The sequence below is a fragment of the Gorilla gorilla genome, chromosome 15 (genome assembly GCF_029281585.2).
Source record: "Gorilla gorilla gorilla isolate KB3781 chromosome 15, NHGRI_mGorGor1-v2.1_pri, whole genome shotgun sequence".
Taxonomy (NCBI): Eukaryota; Metazoa; Chordata; class Mammalia; order Primates; family Hominidae; genus Gorilla; species Gorilla gorilla.
In genome coordinates, this window is record NC_073239.2 from 40,985,361 (window position 1) to 41,009,864 (window position 24,504).

The following is a 24,504-nucleotide window of genomic DNA, read 5'->3' on the forward strand; positions in this document are numbered from 1 at the left end:
TAGAAGAATCTGCAAGTGGATATTTGGATAACAGTGAAGATTTCATTGGAAACGGGAATATCTTCATATAAAATCTAAACAGAAGCATTCTCAGAAACTTCATTCTGATGTGTGTCCTCCACTAACAGAGTTCAAAATTTCTTTTGACACTGTAGTTTGGAAACACTCTTTTTGTAGAATCTGCAAGTGGATATTTGGATAACTGTGAAGATTTCGTTGGAAACGGGAATATCTTCATATAAAATCTAAACAGAAGCATTCTCAGAAACTTCATTGTGATGTGTGTCCTCCACTAACAGAGTTCAAACTTCCTTTTGACACTGTAGTTTCAAAACACTCTTTTTGTAGAATCTGCAAGTGGATATTTCGATAACTGTGAAGATTTCGTTGGAAATCGGAATATCTTCAAATAAAATCTAGACAGAAGCATTCTCAGAAAAATCTTTTCGATGTGTGTCTTCAACTAACCGAGTTCCACCTTTCTTTTGATAGAGCAGTTTGGAAACACTCTTTTTGTAGAATCTGTAAGTGGATATTTGGATACAACTAACAATTTCATTGGAAACGGGAATATCTTCATATAAAATCTAGACAGAAGCATTCTCCGAAACTTCTTTGTGATGTGTGTCCTCAACTAACAGAGTTCAACCTTTCTTTTGATACAGAAGTTTGGATACTCTCTTTTTGTAGAATCTGTAAGTGGATATTTGGATACCTCTGAAGATTTCGTTGGAAACGAGAATATCTTCATATAAAATCAACACAAAAACATTCTCAGAAACTTCTTTGTGGTGTGCGTCCTCAACTAACAGAGTTCAACCTTTCTTTAAATAGAGAAGTTTGGAAACTCTCTTTTTGTAGAATCTGTAAGTGGATATTTGGATAGCTCTAAGGATTTCGTTGGAAACGGGAATATCTTCATCTAAAATCTACAGAGAAGCACTGTCAGAAACTGCTTTGTGATATCTGCATTCAAGTCACAGAGCTGAACATTCCCTTTCATAGCCCAGGTTTGAAACACTCTTTCTGTAGTATCTGGAAGTGGACATTTTGAGCGAATTCAGGCCTACGGTGAAAACAGAAATATCTTCCCATAAAAAAGAGACAGAAAGATTCTCAGAAACTTAATCGGGATGTGTGTACTCAGTTACCAGAGTTGAACCTTTCTGTTGATACAGTAGTTGGGAAACACTCATTTTGTAGAATCTGCAAGTGGATGTTTGGATAACTTTGAAGATTTCATTGGAAACGGGAATATCTTCATATAAAATCTAGACAGAAGCATTCTCAGAAACTTCTTTGTGATGTGTTTTCTCTACTTACAGAGTTCCACCTTTCTTTTGATACAGCAGTTTGGAAACACTCTTTTTGTAGAATTGGCAAATGGATATTAGGATAACTGTGAAGAGTTCGTTGGAATCGGGAATATCTTCATATAAAATCTAGACAGAAGCATTCTCAAAAGCTTGTTTGTGATGAGTGTCCTCAACTAACGGAGCTCAACCATTCTTTTGATACAGCAGTTTGGAAACACTCTTTTGGTAGAATCTGCAAGTGGATATTTGGATAACTGTGAAAATTTCGTTGGAAACGGGAATATCTTCGTATAAAATCTAGACGGAAGCATTCTCCGAAACTTCTTTGTGATGTGTGTCCTCAACTAACAGAGTTCAACCTTTCTTTTGATACAGAAGTTTGGATACTCTCTTTTTGTAGAATCTGTAAGTGGATATTTGGATACCTCTGAAGATTTCGTTGGAAACGAGAATATCTTCATATAAAATCTGCACAAAAACATTCTCAGAAACTTCTTTGTGGTGTGCGTCCTCAACTAACAGAGTTCAACCTTTCTTTAAATAGAGCAGTTTGGAAACTCTCTTTTTGTAGAATCTGTAAGTGGATATTTGGATAGCTCTAAGGATTTCGTTGGAAACGGGAACATCTTCATCTAAAATCTACACAGAAGCACTGTCAGAAACTGCTTTGTGATATCTGCATTCAAGTCACAGAGCTGAACATTCCCTTTCATAGCCCAGGTTTGAAACACTCTTTCTGTAGTATCTGGAAGTGGACATTTTGAGCGAATTCAGGCCTACGGTGAAAACAGAAATATCTTCCCATAAAAAAGAGACAGAAAGATTCTCAGAAACTTAATCGGGATGTGTGTACTCAGTTACCAGAGTTGAACCTTTCTGTTGATACAGTAGTTGGGAAACACTCTTTTTGTAGAATCTGCAAGTGGATGTTTGGATAACTTTGAAGATTTCATTGGAAACGGGAATATCTTCATATAAAATCTAGACAGAAGCATTCTCAGAAACTTCTTTGTGATGTGTTTTCTCTACTTACAGAGTTCCACCTTTCTTTTGATACAGCAGTTTGGAAACACTCTTTTTGTAGAATCGGCAAATGGATATTAGGATAACTGTGAAGAGTTCGTTGGAATCGGGAATATCTTCATATAAAATCTAGACAGAAGCATTCTCAAAAGCTTGTTTGTGATGAGTGTCCTCAACTAACGGTGCTCAACCATTCTTTTGAAACAGCAGTTTGGAAACACTCTTTTGGTAGAATCTGCAAGTGGATATTTGGATAACTGTGAAAATTTCGTTGGAAACGGGAATATCTTCGTATAAAATCTAGACGGAAGCATTTTAAGAAACTTCTTTGACATGAGTTTCCTCAACTAAAGGAGTTCAACCTATCTTTTCATACAGCAGTTTGGAAAACCTCTTTTAGAAGAATCTGCAAGTGGATATTTGGATAACAGTGAAGATTTCATTGGAAACGGGAATATCTTCATATAAAATCTAAACAGAAGCATTCTCAGAAACTTCATTGTGATGTGTGTCCTCCACTAACAGAGTTCAAACTTTCTTTTGACACTGTAGTTTGGAAACACTCTTTTTGTAGAATCTGCAAGTGGATATTTGGATAACTGTGAAGATTTCGTTGGAAACGGGAATATCTTCATATAAAATCTAAACAGAAGCATTCTCAGAAACTTCATTGTGATGTGTGTCCTCCACTAACAGAGTTCAAACTTCCTTTTGACACTGTAGTTTCGAAACACTCTTTTTGTAGAATCTGCAAGTGGATATTTCGATAACTGTGAAAATTTCTTTGGAAATGGGAATATCTTCAAATAAAATCTAGACAGAAGCATTCTCAGAGACATCTTTTCGATGTGTGTCTTCAACTAACCGAGTTCCACCTTTCTTTTGACAGAGCAGTTTGGAAACACACTTTTTGTAGAATCTGTAAGTGGATATTTGGATACCTCTAACAATTTCATTGGAAACGGGAATATCTTCATATAAAATCTAGACAGAAGCATTCTCCGAAACTTCTTTGTGATGTGTGTCCTTAACTAACAGAGTTCAACCTTTCTTTTGATACTGAAGTTTGGATACTCTCTTTTTGTAGAATCTGTAAGTGGATATTTGGATACCTCTAAAGATTTCGTTGGAAACGAGAATATCTTCATATAAAATCTAGACAAAAGCATTCTCAGAAACTTCTTTGTGGTGTGCGTCCTCAACTAACAGAGTTCAACCTTTCTTTAAATAGAGCAGTTTGGAAACTCTCTTTTTGTAGAATCTGTAAGTGGATATTTGGATACCTCTAACGATTTCGTTGGAAACGGGAATATCTTCATCTAAAATCTACACAGAAGCACTGTCAGAAACTGCTTTGTGATATCTGCATTCAAGTCACAGAGCTGAACATTCCCTTTCATAGCCCAGGTTTGAAACACTCTTTCTGTAGTATCTGGAAGTGGACATTTTGAGCGAATTCAGGCCTACAGTGAAAACAGAAATATCTTCCCATAAAAAAGAGACAGAAAGATTCTCAGAAACTTAATCGGGATGTGTGTACTCAGTTACCAGAGTTGAAACTTTCTGTTGATACAGTTGTTTGGAAACACTCTTTTTGTAGAATCTGCAAGTGGATATTTGGATAACTGTGAAGATTTCGTTGGAAACGGGAATATCTTCATATAAAATCTAGACAGAAGCATTCTCAGAAACCTCTTTGTGATGTGTTTTCTCTACTTACAGAGTTCAACCTTTCTTTTGATACAGCAGTTTGGAAACACTCTTTTTGTAGAATCGGCAAGTGGATATTTGGATAACTGTGAAGAGTTCGTTGGAAACGGGAATATCTTCATATAAAATCTAGACAGAAACATTCTCAGAAGCTTCTTTGTGATGAGTGTCCTCAGCTAACAGAATTCAACCATTCTTTTGATACAGCAGTTTGGATACTCTCTTTTTGTAGAATCTGTAAGTGGATATTTGGATACCTCTAAAGATTTCGTTGGAAACGGGAATATCTTCATATAAAATCTAGACAAAAGCATTCTCAGAAACTTCTTTGTGGTGTGCGTCCTCAACTAACAGAGTTCAACCTTTCTTTAAATAGAGCAGTTTGGAAACTCTCTTTTTGTAGAATCTGTAAGTGGATATTTGGATAGCTCTAAGGATTTCGTTGGAAACGGGAATATCTTCATCTAAAATCTACACAGAAGCACTGTCAGAAACTGCTTTGTGATATCTGCATTCAAGTCACAGAGCTGAACATTCCCTATCATAGCCCAGGTTTGAAACACTCTTTCTGTAGTATCTGGAAGTGGACATTTTGAGCGAATTCAGGCCTACGGTGAAAACAGAAATATCTTCCCATAAAAAAGAGACAGAAAGATTCTCAGAAACTTAATCGGGATGTGTGTACTCAGTTACCAGAGTTGAACCTTTCTGTTGATACAGTAGTTGGGAAACACTCTTTTTGTAGAATCTGCAAGTGGATATTTGGATAACTTTGAAGATTTCGTTGGAAACGGGAATATCTTCATATAAAATCTAGACAGAAGCATTCTCAGAAACTTCTTTGTGATGTGTTTTCTCTACTTACAGAGTTCCACCTTTCTTTTGATACAGCAGTTTGGAAACACTCTTTTTGTAGAATCGGCAAATGGATATCAGGATAACTGTGAAGAGTTCGTTGGAAACGGGAATATCTTCATATAAAATCTAGACAGAAGCATTCTCAAAAGCTTGTTTGTGATGAGTGTCCTCAACTAACGGTGCTCAACCATTCTTTTGAAACAGCAGTTTGGAAACACTCTTTTGGTAGAATCTGCAAGTGGATATTTGGATAACTGTGAAAATTTCGTTGGAAACGGGAATATCTTCGTATAAAATCTAGACGGAAGCATTTTAAGAAACTTCTTTGACATGAGTTTCCTCAACTAAAGGAGTTCAACCTATCTTTTCATACAGCAGTTTGGAAAACCTCTTTTAGAAGAATCTGCAAGTGGATATTTGGATAACAGTGAAGATTTCATTGGAAACGGGAATATCTTCATATAAAATCTAAACAGAAGCATTCTCAGAAACTTCATTGTGATGTGTGTCCTCCACTAACAGAGTTCAAACTTTCTTTTGACACTGTAGTTTGGAAACACTCTTTTTGTAGAATCTGCAAGTGGATATTTGGATAACTGTGAAGATTTCGTTGGAAACGGGAATATCTTCATATAAAATCTAAACAGAAGCATTCTCAGAAACTTCATTGTGATGTGTGTCCTCCACTAACAGAGTTCAAACTTCCTTTTGACACTGTAGTTTCGAAACACTCTTTTTGTAGAATCTGCAAGTGGATATTTCGATAACTGTGAAAATTTCTTTGGAAATGGGAATATCTTCAAATAAAATCTAGACAGAAGCATTCTCAGAGACATCTTTTCGATGTGTGTCTTCAACTAACCGAGTTCCACCTTTCTTTTGACAGAGCAGTTTGGAAACACACTTTTTGTAGAATCTGTAAGTGGATATTTGGATACCTCTAACAATTTCATTGGAAACGGGAATATCTTCATATAAAATCTAGACAGAAGCATTCTCCGAAACTTCTTTGTGATGTGTGTCCTTAACTAACAGAGTTCAACCTTTCTTTTGATACTGAAGTTTGGATACTCTCTTTTTGTAGAATCTGTAAGTGGATATTTGGATACCTCTAAAGATTTCGTTGGAAACGAGAATATCTTCATATAAAATCTAGACAAAAGCATTCTCAGAAACTTCTTTGTGGTGTGCGTCCTCAACTAACAGAGTTCAACCTTTCTTTAAATAGAGCAGTTTGGAAACTCTCTTTTTGTAGAATCTGTAAGTGGATATTTGGATACCTCTAACGATTTCGTTGGAAACGGGAATATCTTCATCTAAAATCTACACAGAAGCACTGTCAGAAACTGCTTTGTGATATCTGCATTCAAGTCACAGAGCTGAACATTCCCTTTCATAGCCCAGGTTTGAAACACTCTTTCTGTAGTATCTGGAAGTGGACATTTTGAGCGAATTCAGGCCTACAGTGAAAACAGAAATATCTTCCCATAAAAAAGAGACAGAAAGATTCTCAGAAACTTAATCGGGATGTGTGTACTCAGTTACCAGAGTTGAAACTTTCTGTTGATACAGTTGTTTGGAAACACTCTTTTTGTAGAATCTGCAAGTGGATATTTGGATAACTGTGAAGATTTCGTTGGAAACGGGAATATCTTCATATAAAATCTAGACAGAAGCATTCTCAGAAACCTCTTTGTGATGTGTTTTCTCTACTTACAGAGTTCAACCTTTCTTTTGATACAGCAGTTTGGAAACACTCTTTTTGTAGAATCGGCAAGTGGATATTTGGATAACTGTGAAGAGTTCGTTGGAAACGGGAATATCTTCATATAAAATCTAGACAGAAACATTCTCAGAAGCTTCTTTGTGATGAGTGTCCTCAGCTAACAGAATTCAACCATTCTTTTGATACAGCAGTTTGGATACTCTCTTTTTGTAGAATCTGTAAGTGGATATTTGGATACCTCTAAAGATTTCGTTGGAAACGGGAATATCTTCATATAAAATCTAGACAAAAGCATTCTCAGAAACTTCTTTGTGGTGTGCGTCCTCAACTAACAGAGTTCAACCTTTCTTTAAATAGAGCAGTTTGGAAACTCTCTTTTTGTAGAATCTGTAAGTGGATATTTGGATAGCTCTAAGGATTTCGTTGGAAACGGGAATATCTTCATCTAAAATCTACACAGAAGCACTGTCAGAAACTGCTTTGTGATATCTGCATTCAAGTCACAGAGCTGAACATTCCCTATCATAGCCCAGGTTTGAAACACTCTTTCTGTAGTATCTGGAAGTGGACATTTTGAGCGAATTCAGGCCTACGGTGAAAACAGAAATATCTTCCCATAAAAAAGAGACAGAAAGATTCTCAGAAACTTAATCGGGATGTGTGTACTCAGTTACCAGAGTTGAACCTTTCTGTTGATACAGTAGTTGGGAAACACTCTTTTTGTAGAATCTGCAAGTGGATATTTGGATAACTTTGAAGATTTCGTTGGAAACGGGAATATCTTCATATAAAATCTAGACAGAAGCATTCTCAGAAACTTCTTTGTGATGTGTTTTCTCTACTTACAGAGTTCCACCTTTCTTTTGATACAGCAGTTTGGAAACACTCTTTTTGTAGAATCGGCAAATGGATATCAGGATAACTGTGAAGAGTTCGTTGGAAACGGGAATATCTTCATATAAAATCTAGACAGAAGCATTCTCAAAAGCTTGTTTGTGATGAGTGTCCTCAACTAACGGAGCTCAACCATTCTTTTGATACTGCAGTTTGGAAACACTCTTTTGGTAGAATCTGCAAGTGGATATTTGGATAACTGTGAAAATTTCGTTGGAAACGGGAATATCTTCGTATAAAATCTAGACGGAAGCATTCTCAGAAACTTCTTTGACATGAGTTTCATCAACTAAAGGAGTTCAACCTTTCTTTTCATACAGCAGTTTGGAAAACCTCTTTTAGAAGAATCTGCAAGTGGATATTTGGATAACAGTGAAGATTTCATTGGAAACGGGAATATCTTCATATAAAATCTAAACAGAAGCATTCTCAGAAACTTCATTCTGATGTGTGTCCTCCACTAACAGAGTTCAAAATTTCTTTTGACACTGTAGTTTGGAAACACTCTTTTTGTAGAATCTGCAAGTGGATATTTGGATAACTGTGAAGATTTCGTTGGAAACGGGAATATCTTCATATAAAATCTAAACAGAAGCATTCTCAGAAACTTCATTGTGATGTGTGTCCTCCACTAACAGAGTTCAAACTTCCTTTTGACACTGTAGTTTCAAAACACTCTTTTTGTAGAATCTGCAAGTGGATATTTCGATAAGTGTGAAGATTTCGTTGGAAATCGGAATATCTTCAAATAAAATCTAGACAGAAGCATTCTCAGAAAAATCTTTTCGATGTGTGTCTTCAACTAACCGAGTTCCACCTTTCTTTTGATAGAGCAGTTTGGAAACACTCTTTTTGTAGAATCTGTAAGTGGATATTTGGATACAACTAACAATTTCATTGGAAACGGGAATATCTTCATATAAAATCTAGACAGAAGCATTCTCCGAAACTTCTTTGTGATGTGTGTCCTCAACTAACAGAGTTCAACCTTTCTTTTGATACAGAAGTTTGGATACTCTCTTTTTGTAGAATCTGTAAGTGGATATTTGGATACCTCTGAAGATTTCGTTGGAAACGAGAATATCTTCATATAAAATCAACACAAAAACATTCTCAGAAACTTCTTTGTGGTGTGCGTCCTCAACTAACAGAGTTCAACCTTTCTTTAAATAGAGCAGTTTGGAAACTCTCTTTTTGTAGAATCTGTAAGTGGATATTTGGATAGCTCTAAGGATTTCGTTGGAAACGGGAATATCTTCATCTAAAATCTACACAGAAGCACTGTCAGAAACTGCTTTGTGATATCTGCATTCAAGTCACAGAGCTGAACATTCCCTTTCATAGCCCAGGTTTGAAACACTCTTTCTGTAGTATCTGGAAGTGGACATTTTGAGCGAATTCAGGCCTACGGTGAAAACAGAAATATCTTCCCATAAAAAAGAGACAGAAAGATTCTCAGAAACTTAATCGGGATGTGTGTACTCAGTTACCAGAGTTGAACCTTTCTGTTGATACAGTAGTTGGGAAACACTCTTTTTGCAGAATCTGCAAGTGGATGTTTGGATAACTTTGAAGATTTCATTGGAAACGGGAATATCTTCATATAAAATCTAGACAGAAGCATTCTCAGAAACTTCTTTGTGATGTGTTTTCTCTACTTACAGAGTTCCACCTTTCTTTTGGTACAGCAGTTTGGAAACACTCTTTTTGTAGAATTGGCAAATGGATATTAGGATAACTGTGAAGAGTTCGTTGGAATCGGGAATATCTTCATATAAAATCTAGACAGAAGCATTCTCAAAAGCTTGTTTGTGATGAGTGTCCTCAACTAACGGAGCTCAACCATTCTTTTGATACAGCAGTTTGGAAACACTCTTTTGGTAGAATCTGCAAGTGGATATTTGGATAACTGTGAAAATTTCGTTGGAAACGGGAATATCTTCGTATAAAATCTAGACGGAAGCATTCTCCGAAACTTCTTTGTGATGTGTGTCCTCAACTAACAGAGTTCAACCTTTCTTTTGATACAGAAGTTTGGATACTCTCTTTTTGTAGAATCTGTAAGTGGATATTTGGATACCTCTGAAGATTTCGTTGGAAACGAGAATATCTTCATATAAAATCTGCACAAAAACATTCTCAGAAACTTCTTTGTGGTGTGCGTCCTCAACTAACAGAGTTCAACCTTTCTTTAAATAGAGCAGTTTGGAAACTCTCTTTTTGTAGAATCTGTAAGTGGATATTTGGATAGCTCTAAGGATTTCGTTGGAAACGGGAATATCTTCATCTAAAATCTACACAGAAGCACTGTCAGAAACTGCTTTGTGATATCTGCATTCAAGTCACAGAGCTGAACATTCCCTTTCATAGCCCAGGTTTGAAACACTCTTTCTGTAGTATCTGGAAGTGGACATTTTGAGCGAATTCAGGCCTACGGTGAAAACAGAAATATCTTCCCATAAAAAAGAGACAGAAAGATTCTCAGAAACTTAATCGGGATGTGTGTACTCAGTTACCAGAGTTGAACCTTTCTGTTGATACAGTAGTTGGGAAACACTCTTTTTGTAGAATCTGCAAGTGGATGTTTGGATAACTTTGAAGATTTCATTGGAAACGGGAATATCTTCATATAAAATCTAGACAGAAGCATTCTCAGAAACTTCTTTGTGATGTGTTTTCTCTACTTACAGAGTTCCACCTTTCTTTTGATACAGCAGTTTGGAAACACTCTTTTTGTAGAATCGGCAAATGGATATTAGGATAACTGTGAAGAGTTCGTTGGAATCGGGAATATCTTCATATAAAATCTAGACAGAAGCATTCTCAAAAGCTTGTTTGTGATGAGTGTCCTCAACTAACGGTGCTCAACCATTCTTTTGATACAGCAGTTTGGAAACACTCTTTTGGTAGAATCTGCAAGTGGATATTTGGATAACTGTGAAAATTTGGTTGGAAACGGGAATATCTTCGTATAAAATCTAGACGGAAGCATTTTAAGAAACTTCTTTGACATGAGTTTCCTCAACTAAAGGAGTTCAACCTATCTTTTCATACAGCAGTTTGGAAAACCTCTTTTAGAAGAATCTGCAAGTGGATATTTGGATAACAGTGAAGATTTCATTGGAAACGGGAATATCTTCATATAAAATCTAAACAGAAGCATTCTCAGAAACTTCATTGTGATGTGTGTCCTCCACTAACAGAGTTCAAACTTTCTTTTGACACTGTAGTTTGGAAACACTCTTTTTGTAGAATCTGCAAGTGGATATTTGGATAACTGTGAAGATTTCGTTGGAAACGGGAATATCTTCATATAAAATCTAAACAGAAGCATTCTCAGAAACTTCATTGTGATGTGTGTCCTCCACTAACAGAGTTCAAACTTCCTTTTGACACTGTAGTTTCGAAACACTCTTTTTGTAGAATCTGCAAGTGGATATTTCGATAACTGTGAAAATTTCTTTGGAAATGGGAATATCTTCAAATAAAATCTAGACAGAAGCATTCTCAGAGACATCTTTTCGATGTGTGTCTTCAACTAACCGAGTTCCACCTTTCTTTTGACAGAGCAGTTTGGAAACACACTTTTTGTAGAATCTGTAAGTGGATATTTGGATACCTCTAACAATTTCATTGGAAACGGGAATATCTTCATATAAAATCTAGACAGAAGCATTCTCCGAAACTTCTTTGTGATGTGTGTCCTTAACTAACAGAGTTCAACCTTTCTTTTGATACTGAAGTTTGGATACTCTCTTTTTGTAGAATCTGTAAGTGGATATTTGGATACCTCTAAAGATTTCGTTGGAAACGAGAATATCTTCATATAAAATCTAGACAAAAGCATTCTCAGAAACTTCTTTGTGGTGTGCGTCCTCAACTAACAGAGTTCAACCTTTCTTTAAATAGAGCAGTTTGGAAACTCTCTTTTTGTAGAATCTGTAAGTGGATATTTGGATACCTCTAACGATTTCGTTGGAAACGGGAATATCTTCATCTAAAATCTACACAGAAGCACTGTCAGAAACTGCTTTGTGATATCTGCATTCAAGTCACAGAGCTGAACATTCCCTTTCATAGCCCAGGTTTGTAACACTCTTTCTGTAGTATCTGGAAGTGGACATTTTGAGCGAATTCAGGCCTACAGTGAAAACAGAAATATCTTCCCATAAAAAAGAGACAGAAAGATTCTCAGAAACTTAATCGGGATGTGTGTACTCAGTTACCAGAGTTGAAACTTTCTGTTGATACAGTTGTTTGGAAACACTCTTTTTGTAGAATCTGCAAGTGGATATTTGGATAACTGTGAAGATTTCGTTGGAAACGGGAATATCTTCATATAAAATCTAGACAGAAGCATTCTCAGAAACCTCTTTGTGATGTGTTTTCTCTACTTACAGAGTTCAACCTTTCTTTTTATACAGCAGTTTGGAAACACTCTTTTTGTAGAATCGGCAAGTGGATATTTGGATAACTGTGAAGAGTTCGTTGGAAACGGGAATATCTTCATATAAAATCTAGACAGAAGCATTCTCAGAAGCTTCTTTGTGATGAGTGTCCTCAACTAACAGAATTCAACCATTCTTTTGATACAGCAGTTTGGATACTCTCTTTTTGTAGAATCTGTAAGTGGATATTTGGATACCTCTAAAGATTTCGTTGGAAACGGGAATATCTTCATATAAAATCTAGACAAAAGCATTCTCAGAAACTTCTTTGTGGTGTGCGTCCTCAACTAACAGAGTTCAACCTTTCTTTAAATAGAGCAGTTTGGAAACTCTCTTTTTGTAGAATCTGTAAGTGGATATTTGGATAGCTCTAACGATTTCGTTGGAAACGGGAATATCTTCATCTAAAATCTACACAGAAGCACTGTCAGAAACTGCTTTGTGATATCTGCATTCAAGTCACAGAGCTGAACATTCCCTTTCATAGCCCAGGTTTGAAACACTCTTTCTGTAGTATCTGGAAGTGGACATTTTGAGCGAATTCAGGCCTACGGTGAAAACAGAAATATCTTCCCATAAAAAAGAGACAGAAAGATTCTCAGAAACTTAATCGGGATGTGTGTACTCAGTTACCAGAGTTGAACCTTTCTGTTGATACAGTAGTTTGGAAACACTCTTTTTGTAGAATCTGCAAGTGGATATTTGGATAACTTTGAAGATTTCGTTGGAAACGGGAATATCTTCATATAAAATCTAGACAGAAGCATTCTCAGAAACTTCTTTGTGATATGTTTTCTCTACTTACAGAGTTCAACCTTTCTTTTGATACAGCAGTTTGGAAACACTCTTTTTGTAGAATCGGCAAGTGGATATTTGGATAACTGTGAAGAGTTCGTTAGAAACGGGAATATCTTCATATAAAATCTAGACAGAAGCATTCTCAAAAGCTTGTTTGTGATGAGTGTCCTCAACTAACGGAGCTCAACCATTCTTTTGAAACAGCAGTTTGGAAACACTCTTTTGGTAGAATCTGCAAGTGGATATTTGGATAACTGTGAGAATTTCGCTGGAAACGGGAATATCTTCATATAAAATCTAGACGGAAGCATTCTCAGAAACTTCTTTGACATGAGTTTCCTCAACCAAAGGAGTTCAACCTTTCTTTTCATACAGCAGTTTGGAAACCCTCTTTTAGAAGAATCTGCAAGTGGATATTTGGATAACAGTGAAGATTTCGTTGGAAACGGGAATATCTTCATATAAAATCTAAACAGAAGCATTCTCAGAAACTTCATTGTGATGTGTGTCCTCCACTAACAGAGTTCAAACTTTCTTTTGACACTGTAGTTTGGAAACACTCTTTTTGTAGTATCTGCAAGTGGATATTTCTATAACTGTGAAGACTTCGTTGGAAATGGGAATATCTTCAAATAAAATCTAGACAGAAGCATTCTCAGAAACATCTTTTCGATGTGTGTCTTCAACTAACCGAGTTCCACCTTTCTTTTGACAGAGCAGTTTGGAAACACACTTTTTGTAGAATCTGTAAGTGGATATTTGGATACCTCTAACAATTTCATTGGAAACGGGAATATCTTCATATAAAATCTAGACAGAAGCATTCTCCGAAACTTCTTTGTGGTGTGTGTCCTCAACTAACAGAGTTCAACCTTTCTTTTGATACAGAAGTTTGAAAACCCCTTTTGGTAGAATCTGCAAGTGGATATTTGGATAACTGTGAAGATTTCATTGGAAACGGGAATATCTTCATATAAAATCTAGACAGAAGCATTCTCAGAAGCTTCTTTGTGATGAGTGTCCTCAACTAACAGAGTTCAACCATTGTTTTGATACAGCAGTTTGGATACTCTCTTTTTGTAGAATCTGTAAGTGGATATTTTGATACCTCTAAAGATTTCGTTGGAAACGGGAATATCTTCATATAAAATCTAGACAAAAGCATTCTCAGAAACTTCTTTGTGGTGTGCATCCTCAACTAACAGAGTTCAACCTTTCTTTAAAGAGAGCAGTTTGGAAACTCTCTTTTTGTAGAATCTGTAAGTGGATATTTGGATAGCTCTAAGGATTTCGTTGGAAACGGGAATATCTTCATCTAAAATCTACACAGAAGCACTGTCAGAAACTGCTTTGTGATATCTGCATTCAAGTCACAGAGCTGAACATTCCCTTTCATAGCCCAGGTTTGAAACACTCTTTCTGTAGTATCTGGAAGTGGACATTTTGAGCGAATTCAGGCCTACGGTGAAAACAGAAATATCTTCCCATAAAAAAGAGACAGAAAGATTCTCAGAAACTTAATCGGGATGTGTGTACTCAGTTACCAGAGTTGAACCTTTCTGTTGATACAGTAGTTTGGAAACACTCTTTTTGTAGAATCTGCAAGTGGATATTTGGATAACTTTGAAGATTTCGTTGGAAACGGGAATATCTTCATATAAAATCTAGACAGAAGCATTCTCAGAAACTTCTTTGTGATATGTTTTCTCTACTTACAGAGTTCAACCTTTCTTTTGATACAGCAGTTTGGAAACACTCTTTTTGTAGAATCGGCAAGTGGATATTTGGATAACTGTGAAGAGTTCGTTAGAAACGGGAATATCTTCATATAAAATCTAGACAGAAGCATTCTCAAAAGCTTGTTTGTGATGAGTGTCCTCAACTAACGGAGCTCAACCATTCTTTTGAAACAGCAGTTTGGAAACACTCTTTTGGTAGAATCTGCAAGTGGATATTTGGATAACTGTGAGAATTTCGTTGGAAACGGGAATATCTTCATATAAAATCTAGACGGAAGCATTCTCAGAAACTTCTTTGACATGAGTTTCCTCAACCAAAGGAGTTCAACCTTTCTTTTCATACAGCAGTTTGGAAACCCTCTTTTAGAAGAATCTGCAAGTGGATATTTGGATAACAGTGAAGATTTCGTTGGAAACGGGAATATCTTCATATAAAATCTAAACAGAAGCATTCTCAGAAACTTCATTGTGATGTGTGTCCTCCACTAACAGAGTTCAAACTTTCTTTTGACACTGTAGTTTGGAAACACTCTTTTTGTAGTATCTGCAAGTGGATATTTCGATAACTGTGAAGACTTCGTTGGAAATGGGAATATCTTCAAATAAAATCTAGACAGAAGCATTCTCAGAAACATCTTTTCGATGTGTGTCTTCAACTAACCGAGTTCCACCTTTCTTTTGACAGAGCAGTTTGGAAACACACTTTTTGTAGAATCTGTAAGTGGATATTTGGATACCTCTAACAATTTCATTGGAAACGGGAATATCTTCATATAAAATCTAGACAGAAGCATTCTCCGAAACTTCTTTGTGGTGTGTGTCCTCAACTAACAGAGTTCAACCTTTCTTTTGATACAGAAGTTTGAAAACCCCTTTTGGTAGAATCTGCAAGTGGATATTTGGATAACTGTGAAGATTTCATTGGAAACGGGAATATCTTCATATAAAATCTAGACAGAAGCATTCTCAGAAGCTTCTTTGTGATGAGTGTCCTCAACTAACAGAGTTCAACCATTGTTTTGATACAGCAGTTTGGATACTCTCTTTTTGTAGAATCTGTAAGTGGATATTTGGATACCTCTAAAGATTTCGTTGGAAACGGGAATATCTTCATATAAAATCTAGACAAAAGCATTCTCAGAAACTTCTTTGTGGTGTGCGTCCTCAACTAACAGAGTTCAACCTTTCTTTAAAGAGAGCAGTTTGGAAACTCTCTTTTTGTAGAATCTGTAAGTGGATATTTGGATAGCTCTAACGATTTCGTTGGAAACGGGAATATCTTCATCTAAAATCTACACAGAAGCACTGTCAGAAACTGCTTTGTGATATCTGCATTCAAGTCACAGAGCTGAACATTCCCTTTCATAGCCCAGGTTTGAAACACTCTTTCTGTAGTATCTGGAAGTGGACATTTTGAGCGAATTCAGGCCTACGGTGAAAACAGAAATATCTTCCCATAAAAAAGAGACAGAAAGATTCTCAGAAACTTAATCAGGATGTGTGTACTCAGTTACCAGAGTTGAAACTTTCTGTTGATACAGTAGTTGGGAAACACTCTTTTTGTAGAATCTGCAAGTGGATATTTGGATAACTTTGAAGATTTCGTTGGAAACGGGAATATCTTCATATAAAATCTAGACAGAAGCATTCTCAGAAACTTCTTTGTGATGTGTTTTCTCTACTTACAGAGTTCAACCTTTCTTTTGATACAGCAGTTTGGAAACACTCTTTTTGTAGAATCGGCAAATGGATATTAGGATAACTGTGAAGAGTTCGTTGGAAACGGGAATATCTTCATATAAAATCTAGACAGAAGCATTCTCAAAAGCTTGTTTGTGATGAGTGTCCTCAACTAACGGAGCTCAACCATTCTTTTGATACAGCAGTTTGGAAACACTCTTTTGGTAGTATCTGCAAGTGGATATTTGGATAACAGTGAAAATTTCGTTGGAAACGGGAATATCTTCGTATAAAATCTAGACGGAAGCATTCTCAGAAACTTCTTTGACATGAGTTTCCTCAACTAAAGGAGTTCAACCTTTCTTTTCATACAGCAGTTTGGAAAACCTCTTTTAGAAGAATCTGCAAGTGGATATTTGGATAACAGTGAAGATTTCATTGGAAACGGGAATATCTTCATATAAAATCTAAACAGAAGCATTCTCAGAAACTTCATTGTGATGTGTGTCCTCCACTAACAGAGTTCAAACTTTCTTTTGACACTGTAGTTTGGAAACACTCTTTTTGTAGAATCTGCAAGTGGATATTTGGATAACTGTGAAGATTTCGTTGGAAACGGGAATATCTTCATATAAAATCTAAACAGAAGCATTCTCAGAAACTTCATTGTGATGTGTGTCCTCCACTAACAGAGTTCAAACTTCCTTTTGACACTGTAGTTTGGAAACACTCTTTTTGTAGAATCTGCAAGTGGATATTTCGATAACTGTGAAGATTTCGTTGGAAATGGGAATATCTTCAAATAAAATCTAGACAGAAGCATTCTCAGAAACATCATTTTGATGTGTGTCTTCAACTAACCGAGTTCCACCTTTCTTTTGATAGAGCAGTTTGGAAACACTCTTTTTGTAGAATCTGTAAGTGGATATTTGGTTACCTCTAACAATTTCATTTGAAACGGGAATATCTTCATATAAAATCTAGACAGAAGCATTCTCCGAAACTTCTTTGTGATGTGTGTCCTCAACTAACAGAGTTCAACCTTTCTTTTGATACAGAAGTTTGAAAACCCCCTTTTGGTAGAATCTGCAAGTGGATATTTGGATAACTGTGAAGATTTCGTTGGAAACGGGAATATCTTCATATAAAATCTAGGCAGAAGCATTCTCTAAACATCTTTTCGATGTGTGTCTTCAACTAACCGAGTTCCACCTTTCTTTTGATAGAGCAGTTTGGAAACACTCTTTTTGTAGAATCTGTAAGTGGATATTTGGATTCAACTAACAATTTCATTGGAAACGGGAATATCTTCATATAAAATCTAGACAGAAGCATTCTCCGAAACTTCTTTGTGATGTGTGTCCTCAACTAACAGAGTTCAACCTTTCTTTTGATACAGAAGTTTGGATACTCTCTTTTTGTAGAATCTGTAAGTGGATATTTGGATACCTCTAAAGATTTCGTTGGAAACGGGAATATCTTCATATAAAATCTAGACAAAAGCATTCTCAGAAACTTCTTTGTGGTGTGCGTCCTCAACTAACAGAGTTCAACCTTTCTTTAAATAGAGCAGTTTGGAAACTCTCTTTTTGTAGAATCTGTAAGTGGATATTCGGATAGCTCTAACGATTTCGTTGGAAACGGGAATATCTTCATCTAAAATCTACACAGAAGCACTGTCAGAAACTGCTTTGTGATATCTGCATTCAAGTCACAGAGCTGAACATTCCCTTTCATAGCCCAGGTTTGAAACACTCTTTCTGTAGTATCTGGAAGTGGACATTTTGAGCGAATTCAGGCCTACGGTGAAAACAGAAATATCTTCCCATAAAAAAGAGACAGAAAGATTCTCAGAAACTTAATCGGGATGTGTGTACTCTGTTACCAGAGTTGAACCTTTCTGTTGATACAGTAGTTGGGAAACACTCTTTTTGTAGAATCTGCAAGTGGATATTTGGATAACTTTGAAGATTTCGTTGGAAACGGGAATATCTTCATATAAAATCTAGACAGAAGCATTCTCAGAAACTTCTTTGTGATGTGTTTTCTCTACTTACAGAGTTCAACCTTTCTTTTGATACAGCAGTTTGGAAACACTCTTTTTGTAGAATCGGCAAATGGATATTAGGATAACTGTGAAGAGTTCGTTGGAAACGGGAATATCTTCATATAAAATCTAGACAGAAGCATTCTCAAAAGCTTGTTTGTGATGAGTGTCCTCAACTAACGGAGCTCAACCATTCTTTTGATACAGCAGTTGGGAAACACTCTTTTGGTAGAATCTGCAAGTGGATATTTGGATAACTGTGAAAATTTCGTTGGAAACGGGAATATCTTCGTATAAAATCTAGACGGAAGCATTCTCAGAAACTTCTTTGACATGAGTTTCCTCAACTAAAGGAGTTCAACCTTTCTTTTCATACAGCAGTTTGGAAAACCTCTTTTAGAAGAATCTGCAAGTGGATATTTGGATAACAGTGAAGATTTCATTGGAAACGGGAATATCTTCATATAAAATCTAAACAGAAGCATTCTCAGAAACTTCATTGTGATGTGTGTCCTCCACTAACAGAGTTCAAACTTTCTTTTGACACTGTAGTTTGGAAACACTCTTTTTGTAGAATCTGCAAGTGGATATTTGGATAACTGTGAAGATTTCGTTGGAAACGGGAATATCTTCATATAAAATCTAAACAGAAGCATTCTCAGAAACTTCATTGTGATGTGTGTCCTCCAATAACAGAGTTCAAACTTCCTTTTGACACTGTAGTTTGGAAACACTCTTTTTGTAGAATCTGCAAGTGGATATTTCGATAACTGTGAAGATTTCGTTGGAAATGGGAATATCTTCAAATAAAATCTAGACAGAAGCATTCTCAGAAACATCATTTTGATGTGTGTCTTCAACTAACCGAGTTCCACCTTTCTTTTGATAGAGCAGTTTGGAAACCCTCTTTTTGTAGAATCTGTAAGTGGATATTTGGTTACCTCTAACAATTTCATTTGAAACGGGAATATCTTCATATAAAATCTAGACAGAAGCATTCTCCGAAACTTCTTTGTGATGTGTGTCCTCAACTAACAGAGTTCAACCTTTCTTTTGATACAGAAGTTTGAAAACCCCCTTTTGGTAGAATCTGCAAGTGGATATTTGGATAACTGTGAAGATTTCGTTGGAAACGGGAATATCTTCATATAAAATCTAGACAGAAGCATTCTCAGAAACATCTTTTCGATGTGTGTCTTCAACTAACCGAGTTCCACCTTTCTTTTGATAGAGCAGTTTGGAAACACTCTTTTTGTAGAATCTGTAAGTGGATATTTGGATTCAACTAACAATTTCATTGGAAACGGGAATATCTTCATATAAAATCTAGACAGAAGCATTCTCCGAAACTTCTTTGTGATGTGTGTCCTCAACTAACAGAGTTCAACCTTTCTTTTGATACAGAAGTTTGGATACTCTCTTTTTGTAGAATCTGTAAGTGGATATTTGGATACCTCTAAAGATTTCGTTGGAAACGGGAATATCTTCATATAAAATCTAGACAAAAGCATTCTCAGAAACTTCTTTGTGGTGTGCGTCCTCAACTAACAGAGTTCAACCTTTCTTTAAATAGAGCAGTTTGGAATCTCTCTTTTTGTAGAATCTGTAAGTGGATATTTGGATAGCTCTAAGGATTTCGTTGGAAACGGGAATATCTTCATCTAAAATCTACACAGAAGCACTGTCAGAAACTGCTTTGTGATATCTGCATTCAAGTCACAGAGCTGAACATTCCCTTTCATAGCCCAGGTTTGAAACACTCTTTCTGTAGTATCTGGAAGTGGACATTTTGAGCGAATTCAGGCCTACGGTGAAAACAGAAATATCTTCCCATAAAAAAGAGACAGAAAGATTCTCAGAAACTTAATCGGGATGTGTGTACTCAGTTACCAGAGTTGAACCTTTCTGTTGATACAGTAGTTGGGAAACACTCTTTTTGTAGAATCTGCAAGTGGATGTTTGGATAACTTTGAAGATTTCATTGGAAACGGGAATATCTTCATATAAAATCTAGACAGAAGCATTCTCAGAAACTTCTTTGTGATGTGTTTTCTCTACTTACAGAGTTCCACCTTTCTTTTGATACAGCAGTTTGGAAACACTCTTTTTGTAGAATCGGCAAATGGATATTAGGATAACTGTGAGGAGTTCGTTGGAATCGGGAATATCTTCATATAAAATCTAGACAGAAGCATTCTCAAAAGCTTGTTTGTGATGAGTGTCCTCAACTAACGGTGCTCAACCATTCTTTTGATACAGCAGTTTGGAAACACTCTTTTGGTAGAATCTGCAAGTGGATATTTGGATAACTGTGAAAATTTCGTTGGAAACGGGAATATCTTCGTATAAAATCTAGACGGAAGCATTTTAAGAAACTTCTTTGACATGAGTTTCCTCAACTAAAGGAGTTCAACCTATCTTTTCATACAGCAGTTTGGAAAACCTCTTTTAGAAGAATCTGCAAGTGGATATTTGGATAACAGTGAAGATTTCATTGGAAACGGGAATATCTTCATATAAAATCTAAACAGAAGCATTCTCAGAAACTTCATTGTGATGTGTGTCCTCCACTAACAGAGTTAAAACTTTCTTTTGACACTGTAGTTTGGAAACACTCTTTTTGTAGAATCTGCAAGTGGATATTTGGATAACTGTGAAGATTTCGTTGGAAACGGGAATATCTTCATATAAAATCTAAACAGAAGCATTCTCAGAAACTTCATTGTGATGTGTGTCCTCCACTAACAGAGTTCAAACTTCCTTTTGACACTGTAGTTTCGAAACACTCTTTTTGTAGAATCTGCAAGTGGATATTTCGATAACTGTGAAAATTTCTTTGGAAATGGGAATATCTTCAAATAAAATCTAGACAGAAGCATTCTCAGAGACATCTTTTCGATGTGTGTCTTCAACTAACCGAGTTCCACCTTTCTTTTGACAGAGCAGTTTGGAAACACACTTTTTGTAGAATCTGTAAGTGGATATTTGGATACCTCTAACAATTTCATTGGAAACGGGAATATCTTCATATAAAATCTAGACAGAAGCATTCTCCGAAACTTCTTTGTGATGTGTGTCCTTAACTAACAGAGTTCAACCTTTCTTTTGATACTGAAGTTTGGATACTCTCTTTTTGTAGAATCTGTAAGTGGATATTTGAATACCTCTAAGTATTTCGTTGGAAACGAGAATATCTTCATATAAAATCTAGACAAAAGCATTCTCAGAAACTTCTTTGTGGTGTGCGTCCTCAACTAACAGAGTTCAACCTTTCTTTAAATAGAGCAGTTTGGAAACTCTCTTTTTGTAGAATCTGTAAGTGGATATTTGGATAGCTCTAACGATTTCGTTGGAAACGGGAATATCTTCATCTAAAATCTACACAGAAGCACTGTCAGAAACTGCTTTGTGATATCTGCATTCAAGTCACAGAGCTGAACATTCCCTTTCATAGCCCAGGTTTGAAACACTCTTTCTGTAGTATCTGGAAGTGGACATTTTGAGCGAATTCAGGCCTACAGTGAAAACAGAAATATCTTCCCATAAAAAAGAGACAGAAAGATTCTCAGAAACTTAATCGGGATGTGTGTACTCAGTTACCAGAGTTGAAACTTTCTGTTGATACAGTTGTTTGGAAACACTCTTTTTGTAGAATCTGCAAGTGGATATTTGGATAACTGTGAAGGTTTCGTTGGAAACGGGAATATCTTCATATAAAATCTAGACAGAAGCATTCTCAGAAACCTCTTTGTGATGTGTTTTCTCTACTTACAGAGTTCAACCTTTCTTTTGATACAGCAGTTTGGAAACACTCTTTTTGTAGAATCGGCAAGTGGATATTTGGATAACTGTGAAGAGTTCGTTGGAAACGGGAATATCTTCATATAAAATCTAGACAGAAGCATTCTCAGAAGCTTCTTTGTGATGAGTGTCCTCAACTAATAGAATTCAACCATTCTTTTGATACAGCAGTTTGGATACTCTCTTTTTGTAGTATCTGTAAGTGGATATTTGGATACCTCTAAAGATTTCGTTGGAAACGGGAATATCTTCATATAAAATCTAGACAAAAGCATTCTCAGAAACTTCTTTGTGGTGTGCGTCCTCAACTAACAGTGTTCAACCTTTCTTTAAATAGAGCAGTTTGGAAACTCTCTTTTTGTAGAATCTGTAAGTGGATATTTGGATAGCTCTAAGGATTTCGTTGGAAACGGGAATATCTTCATCTAAAATCTACACAGAAGCACTGTCAGAAACTGCTTTGTGATATCTGCATTCAAGTCACAGAGCTGAACATTCCCTTTCATAGCCCAGGTTTGAAACACTCTTTCTGTAGTATCTGGAAGTGGACATTTTGAGCGAATTCAGGCCTACGGTGAAAACAGAAATATCTTCCCATAAAAAAGAGACAGAAAGATTCTCAGAAACTTAATCGGGATGTGTGTACTCAGTTACCAGAGTTGAACCTTTCTGTTGATACAGTAGTTGGGAAACACTCTTTTTGTAGAATCTGCAAGTGGATATTTGGATAACTTTGAAGATTTCGTTGGAAACGGGAATATCTTCATATAAAATCTAGACAGAAGCATTCTCAGAAACTTCTTTGTGATGTGTTTTCTCTACTTACAGAGTTCCACCTTTCTTTTGATACAGCAGTTTGGAAACACTCTTTTTGTAGAATCGGCAAATGGATATCAGGATAACTGTGAAGAGTTCGTTGGAAACGGGAATATCTTCATATAAAATCTAGACAGAAGCATTCTCAAAAGCTTGTTTGTGATGAGTGTCCTCAACTAACGGAGCTCAACCATTCTTTTGATACTGCAGTTTGGAAACACTCTTTTGGTAGAATCTGCAAGTGGATATTTGGATAACTGAAAATTTCGTTGGAAACGGGAATATCTTCGTATAAAATCTAGACGGAAGCATTCTCAGAAACTTCTTTGACATGAGTTTCATCAACTAAAGGAGTTCAACCTTTCTTTTCATACAGCAGTTTGGAAATCCTCTTTTAGAAGAATCTGCAAGTGGATATTTGGATAACAGTGAAGATTTCATTGGAAACGGGAATATCTTCATATAAAATCTAAACAGAAGCATTCTCAGAAACTTCATTCTGATGTGTGTCCTCCACTAACAGAGTTCAAAATTTCTTTTGACACTGTAGTTTGGAAACACTCTTTTTGTAGAATCTGCAAGTGGATATTTGGATAACTGTGAAGATTTCGTTGGAAACGGGAATATCTTCATATAAAATCTAAACAGAAGCATTCTCAGAAACTTCATTGTGATGTGTGTCCTCCACTAACAGAGTTCAAACTTCCTTTTGACACTGTAGTTTCAAAACACTCTTTTTGTAGAATCTGCAAGTGGATATTTCGATAACTGTGAAGATTTCGTTGGAAATCGGAATATCTTCAAATAAAATCTAGACAGAAGCATTCTCAGAAAAATCTTTTCGATGTGTGTCTTCAACTAACCGAGTTCCACCTTTCTTTTGATAGAGCAGTTTGGAAACACTCTTTTTGTAGAATCTGTAAGTGGATATTTGGATACAACTAACAATTTCATTGGAAACGGGAATATCTTCATATAAAATCTAGACAGAAGCATTCTCCGAAACTTCTTTGTGATGTGTGTCCTCAACTAACAGAGTTCAACCTTTCTTTTGATACAGAAGTTTGGATACTCTCTTTTTGTAGAATCTGTAAGTGGATATTTGGATACCTCTGAAGATTTCGTTGGAAACGAGAATATCTTCATATAAAATCAACACAAAAACATTCTCAGAAACTTCTTTGTGGTGTGCGTCCTCAACTAACAGAGTTCAACCTTTCTTTAAATAGAGCAGTTTGGAAACTCTCTTTTTGTAGAATCTGTAAGTGGATATTTGGATAGCTCTAAGGATTTCGTTGGAAACGGGAATATCTTCATCTAAAATCTACACAGAAGCACTGTCAGAAACTGCTTTGTGATATCTGCATTCAAGTCACAGAGCTGAACATTCCCTTTCATAGCCCAGGTTTGAAACACTCTTTCTGTAGTATCTGGAAGTGGACATTTTGAGCGAATTCAGGCCTACGGTGAAAACAGAAATATCTTCCCATAAAAAAGAGACAGAAAGATTCTCAGAAACTTAATCGGGATGTGTGTACTCAGTTACCAGAGTTGAACCTTTCTGTTGATACAGTAGTTGGGAAACACTCTTTTTGTAGAATCTGCAAGTGGATGTTTGGATAACTTTGAAGATTTCATTGGAAACGGG